Raw genomic sequence first — 7,075 nt, forward strand, 5'->3', positions numbered from 1 at the left:
TATCATATAGAAATGATGCAGGCTTATATCTTCCTGTGTATATTACATTTCGGTCAAGCCAAAGTATGAGTTTTTAGTGCGCTATGTAAACTTTGAGGCAATTTTCATGGATATAAAATTAACTAAGAACTTTAAAGAAATGGTCACACTGTCAAAAATGAAGTTGACACAAAGAGCCCAGATGCCCAGGCAGAATGCAAAACAGAAGGAAGTTCACTTTGATTCCTTTAATGTAGCCTAATTTGACAGACAGAATATATTTATCCCAGTGAAGATTCTTATACTGAATATTCTATGCAGAAGTGACTAATTTAATTAACATAAACACTGCTATGAAAATCTCTAAATGAAGCAATTTGAGCAGATATTTAGCAGAAAAAAATCATAGAAATTAACAGTGATGAGAACATCTGTTAATGTTGTGTTTATTAGTAAAAAGCTGTCATTAAAATTTCTCATCTCCTCCTTCCAAATCTTTCAAGCTGAGAACTTCCAAAGAACTTTTCCTTTTGTCTCTGTATTAGTTCATCAATTTCTCTAAGGCTGACAGGGTCAGTTATACACACAATTTCTAACTGGTCACCAAAATTTTCACTTTCTACCACCTTCATCGACTATTTGACAGACGTTTTCTTTTTAATTTTTTCCTCTCACAGATAGGATGGATGGAAGTCTCATGTGTGCCCACCCAATCTTCATATATTCCTTCAACTATCTTATTATTTCCAAGGCCTGCTCTTTTGTGCTCTTGTAGAATTAGACAGAATAGTGGATGTCCTTCATCTCTCTTTGAGTGAGGATGACAGCAGTGAGGTTCCTTTATTTCCAGATTTACACACTTATCTGCTACAAATATTGGACTATCCTGTATCTGCTCCAGTGATGTCTGATACATCCTTCTCCTTTGGTTAAAATTTGCTCAGCCGACTTCAGTCTGGTCATTGGTTCCAAAAGCACTGATAAAATCTTCCATTTTAGCAACATGGCCTTTAGAAATGTTTGCAAACACAGAGTGGGTCTATAAAATTTCATTCAAAGTCTTTTTCCACACTGCTGTTCCAGCCCAATACCTTATTCTTATAGCGAGGATCTCGAACGTCTTCCTCTGAATACTTCATGCACACCAATGCCAGTGGGTTTGAAAAACAAGTTCTTCAGGCGGATTTGGTTAATGAGTGTGAAAATAGACACAGCGGTGACTGAGCCCTGCCCCAGGGGGTGAGGGGGCTCCTAAAGGCCACAGACCCTGCAATAAGGCTGTGTGAATCCTTCCTGGAAGGACCTGAAGCCAAAGCCGCCACTGTTCCCCCAACTACCTCCATTAGGTGTTCTTAATGCTCCCCTTAGACCAATTCTTAAAAGGTTTCTGGGACATATCTCTCTGTGTTGCCACTGGTGGCCTGTTTCTTTTTACGATAGCACTTTTAAAATTATGTATAATTTGAATTCCTTCTTTTGAAACGTAAGTCCATTTCAATTCAATTCACTTTAATTCATAGAAGCATAAACTGTTACCAGCTGGAAGGGTCCTCATCCAGTACAACTCCCTCATCATTCCACAGAGGAAAACCTGAAGCCCTGCAAATTTCGGTTCATTTAAATTCTGGATGGTAGAGCAGAAAAAACATTAGATTTGAAAAGGGAAGACTTCTGTTTTAGTCTGAGTTCGGCAATTTACTATGCAGCCTAGGGTACACTGATTTTCTTTCCTGGGTCTTACTTTCATCTTCTATAAAATAGGATTGAAAAATAAGACTGTGAAAAAAACAATGTGGAGTTTTGTGCAAAAAAAAGCAGTTTTTATGAGAGCAAAGAAGTGGTGATTAGGTAGGTATTCCTCACCCAGGAGGTGGCTAAGTAGACTGTAGCATGTAAATAAGAATTCAGGAAAAGCATGCGATGACATATACATATATACATAACTGAGCAGAACCAGCTGAACGATACACTTATACATGATAACTAGAATAATCATGTAGAAACAATAATAAAACAAAACTAAGTACTATAATGATAACGAGCAATCTGGTCCTTGGAGAAGTTGAGAAATACTCTATTCTCCTCTCATGGCAAGAAAAGAGAGGTGACGATAAGCCTGGGATGCTGTATTTCTTTTCAGTATAGATGAAGTCGTTTGGTTTTGCTGATTTTTTAAGAGTTTTGTACAAGGGAAGACTTACTAGGGAGGAAAGGGTAGTGAAATATGTTCAGAAATGAAAGGTGATGAAAAAGGTTTAAAGAGATGAATATGATGAAAAACCAAAAGGGATCAATCAATTCTGAAAAGGGCTTGGGGGAGGAGTATTGGACTAGATGAAGTCTAGTCTTCCTTCTAGCTATGATAGGTTAAGATGCTAACTGAATTCAGTCCAAGGCACTGAATGCTTTTGCCAGAGGCAGTATGGGAAAGTGGGCAAGTCACTTAGCTTTTAACCTGCATTATTTGTCTGGAAAAAAGGTTGAGTTATACTGAATGACCCCTAAGGTCTCTTGTAGATTTAAATCTATGATCCTGCCCTAATGAAGCTTATAATCAATTTAAGGCAGAGAAGGGTAACACCTCCGAAAGAAGTAGACCATAACATATTAATTTGAACAAGCACAAGACAGTGAAAAGCAGAAAGTGACCAGAAAGGACTTCAGAGATCTTCTAGCCCAGGAGTGAGGAACCTATGGCCTTGAGGCCGCATTTGTTCTTTGAAGTTTGGATTCAAAGGGCTGTGCTTGAGGACCTAGAGGGCCACATGTGACCTTGAGACTACAAATCCTTTGCTGCTGTTCTAGTCCAATCCACTCACTTTTCAAATAAGAAAACTGAGACCAAGAGAAATTAAATGATGTGTCCAAGGTCACACAAGTAGTAACCACACTAGAACTAGGTTCTTGGTTTTCTGACACCAGTCAGTCAATAAACACTTATTCGTCAATTGGGGAATCGCTGAACAAGTTGTGATATATGAACAAAATGGAATACTAATATTATTCCTAGAGAGTTTCAGAAAAAACTGGAAAGACTTGCATGAACTGATGCTGAGTGAAATGAGCAGAACCAGGAGAACATTATACAGAGTGACTGCAATATTGGGGGATGACTGACTTTGTTAGACTTAGCCTTTCTCAGCAATGCAATGATCTAAGACAATTCCAAAAGACTCATGGTGGAAAATGCTATCTACATCCAGAGAAAGAGCTACAGAGTCTGAATGCAGATCGAAGCATACTATTTTCTCTTTTCTTTTCTTTCTCGTGGTTTTCCCCTTCGGTTCTTATTCTTCTTTCACAACATGACTAATGTGAAAATATGTTTAGTATGATTGTACATGTATAGCCTACATATATATATGTATGTATATATATATATATATATATATATATATATATATAGAGAGAGAGAGAGAGAGAGAGAGAGAGAGAGAGAGAGAGAGAGAGAGAGAGAGAGAGAGAGGCTATATCAGATTGCATGCCTTCTTGGGGGGGGAGGAGATCATTGAACACAGAACTCAAAATCTTATAAAAGTGAATGTTGAAAACTAATAATAAATAATTTTTTACAAAAAGGAATAATAGAACAGTAAAAAAAAAAATAAATACTAATTAAGTGTCTACTCTGTGCCAGGCACTGTGCTAAGCACAGGAGATACAAGGAAAGGAAAAAGACAGCCCCTTCCTTCAAAAGGGTCCCAATCTAATTTTTCCACTATTTTTTTCCAATCTGTTTCCAAGTTGAGTTTAAAGGTGAGAAAACTCATCATTAGAAAGATTAATAGCAATAATATTTATAAAAAGTTCACTAAGCACTTTCCTCACAACCCCTGCCCTTGGAAGTCTATAACTCAACCTTTTTTCGAAACAAATAATGAAGGTTCAAAGAAGTTAAGTGACTTACACGTGATCACACAGATAATTAGAAACTTAACCTCTTTGTTTTCCTCTGTAGTGATATAACCACTGTCTTGTTATGAGCAACCATCACTTAGATTTCTTGGTCTGCCATTCAAACCCCTATGAGCTCATGTCAGTGACTCTGCTATATTAATGCTCCATCCTTCCTTTGGGCAGCATCAAATGAAGGTTACATAGGTCATGCCAGACTATCTTCATTTATTTTTTTCCTCTAGATTTCCTTGTTTCATACATCAGAGGAATGCTATAGTTATATAATAGTTTTGGTTTCATTGATTTGTAATTATACAATTTCCTAGATTTTTAGTAAAACATTTGACAGTTTGTTATTTTTGTGGACAAGATGGGAGATATATTGACTAGACAATATCAGCTGAATAACTGGGCCCAAAGAGTAGTCATTAAAGGTTCATTAACAACTTAGATAAGGTGTCTATTGGAGTATCCCAGGGATCTGTCCTTGGTCCTAAATTAGTTAACATTTTTGTCAAGGGCCTGGATGAAGACATAAGTGGTGTATAATCAAATTTGCTCAAGGAACAAAGCAAGGATATGTGGCTAATACGTGGCATGACAGAGGAAGGACTCAAAAGGACTCAAGGACGGACTATAATAGGAAGCTGAATTTAAGGTGACCAGAATAAATATTAGGATGTGTCCTGAATAAAAGAGATGATAATCCTGCTGTGCTTGGAAAACAACACCTTAAGTGCTGGATTTAATTTCAAATAAGGATATTGCCAAGCTTGAAAACATCTTGAGAAAGGTGACAACAGGATGAAGGGAACTCCAAATCATGCTTTATGAGAATAAATGAAAGGAAATGTGGATGTTTAGTCTAGATGAACTAGGGGATATAATAGCTATCTACAAAGTATTTAAAGGTCTATCATGCTGAAAGATGAATTAAACTTCTTTTACTTCGTTCTAGAAGGCGGAACTTAGGGTAATGAAAGTTGCAGAGAGGCAGATTAGGCTCCAGATAAAGAAAAGTTTCCTAACAATTAAAGCTACTCAGGAGTAAAATGCATCAGGAGATAGTGGGTTCCCTTTTTCTGGTGGGTTTTAAGAGGATACTGGATGACGATTTGTTAAACATACTATAAAAAAGTATAGCTCCTATTCAGGACTGAAAGACTTTTGTATTTCTTTCTAACTCAGAGAGGCAGTGATTTTGACTTCGCTGTCCAACTCTGTGGACATTCTATGATGTAGATCACAAGCTAAATCCATAGTTTTTAGTAAGGCAATATGCAGTTTGTGGACTCTCAGTGCATGATCAGTTTAAGGATGGCATTGTTGTGTGGTAGATAGAACACAGCTCTATTGCTGTTGACAATTTCCCATCCTGTAAAGAGCCCAACTGAAGTATCATCTCCTACATAAAACCTTCCCTCATCTCCCTGGTTAGTAGTGACCTCCCACAAACCTAATGGGACATTTCCTTTTACACTTCTTAGTTGCTCTTATCGTATAATGTTGTACAGTATCGTTATCTGTGTTTGTATTTTAATTCACTGCTTGGCTGAAAATGTCATGATGGGAATAAACTGTGTCTTCTATAAATTTTGAAGCAACTCCAGGTCCTAACACTCTGAATATTTAACAATACTTAACAATAAATTTATGAAATACATTTTTTAGCTAAATTGATTGAAAAAAATGAATGAATGAATGAATGACTTTCTATCAGGAGATAAAAAGTTTTAGGTTCTGGTTCCAGTTTTGCCACTTAGTAGCTGTGGGACCTAGATGAAGTTACTTGACCTCAGTTTCCTCATATGTAAAATCAAGAATTTGGACCTGGTGATCTCTAAGATCCTATATGGCTCTAAAACTTTATGAAGAGCTAGGATAAAGTGCATCATTATGCACAGAAAGACTCAATAAATTATTTGTTAAGTGAATATTTTTGGTTTCTTTTTCATCTTTCCCTTAAAGCAAAAATAAAAATAGGCACACCATTTAATACATTTTTTCAGCACTTTTGTTACTCAGATTCACAGCCTACCCTGACTGGCACACAAAAGGGCTATCTAAGTGGCTGTAACTATAATAATTTGACTTCTAAATGTAAGATACCTAGTCCTTGACCTAATTAAGTTAGGACCATTTAATTCCATTACCTTTTCCCTGTCTCAGAGTACAGACCATCTTTTTAGATCTGGAAACAATTTGTACCCATTTACAGTTTCCATTCTGATTCCCAATAACTGCCTTGAAATTTCAGAAATCTTAGAAAAGTATTGGGAATACTGAAGGGGTGGTAAGAGGCAAGCTGCGGCATTGCTATCATTAAGCCGAAGACCAAAGAGATCTTTGACTCCTTGAAACAGATAGCCACCCATCCATGACTTTTCATCCCATGGAATACCTGCCCATCCTTAGCTTCCTGGATATTCTCTATAGAAGATCTGTGCAACATGCCAGAGGCCACTACCTAGGTCATTCAATATTTCATGTTACTAGTGTAACATTCAGGATAATTCACTTTATCCCTTACATTTGCCTTATGACAGACCCATATTTTTTTCCATTCATGAGTTCTCTGGATGATACATTTCCTGCAAATCCAATATTAGTCAACAGTGTGATGTAGCAGTCAAAAAAGGTGGCACAATATTAGGTTGCACTAAACGTCCAATACTAGTTGGTGAGAGACCCATTCAATTCATCCCTGGAAAGACTACTTCTGGAGTAGTATATTCAGTCCTGGGCAACATATTATTTTTTAAAATTTTATTTATTTCATTAAATATTTCCCAATTATATATAAACATTTTTAACATTCATTAAAAATAATGACTTCCAAATTCTCTTTTTTCCCTCTTGCCTCTCCCTCACCACTTGAGAAGGCAAACAATATATCAATTATACATGTGAAGTTATACAAAATTCAATTCCATATGAATTATGTTACAAAAGAAAACACATACATAAAGCAAGAAAAATAAAGAAAGTTTTAAAAAGTATTCTTCAATCTGCTCTTAGAGTTTATCAGTTCTCTCTGACAGTGGATAGCATTTTTCATCACAGGCCCTTTGGACTTTGGATCATTGTCTCGAGCAGAGTAGCCAAATCTTTCACAGCTGATCATCCTGAAAATATTGCTGTCTTACTGTGTACAATGTTCTCTTGGCTCTGCTCACTTCACTTTGTATCAGTTCATATG

General features: G+C 36.6%; 1 pseudogene; it reads right to left on the reverse strand.

Annotated features, from left to right (window-relative positions):
- Positions 1-445: 445 nt before the first annotated feature.
- Positions 446-1,118, reverse strand: LOC140531949 (ribosome maturation protein SBDS pseudogene; annotated as a pseudogene).
- Between the last annotated feature and the right edge of the window lie 5,957 nt (positions 1,119-7,075).

Source organism: Notamacropus eugenii, chromosome 3, assembly GCF_028372415.1.
Source record: "Notamacropus eugenii isolate mMacEug1 chromosome 3, mMacEug1.pri_v2, whole genome shotgun sequence".
Taxonomy (NCBI): Eukaryota; Metazoa; Chordata; class Mammalia; order Diprotodontia; family Macropodidae; genus Notamacropus; species Notamacropus eugenii.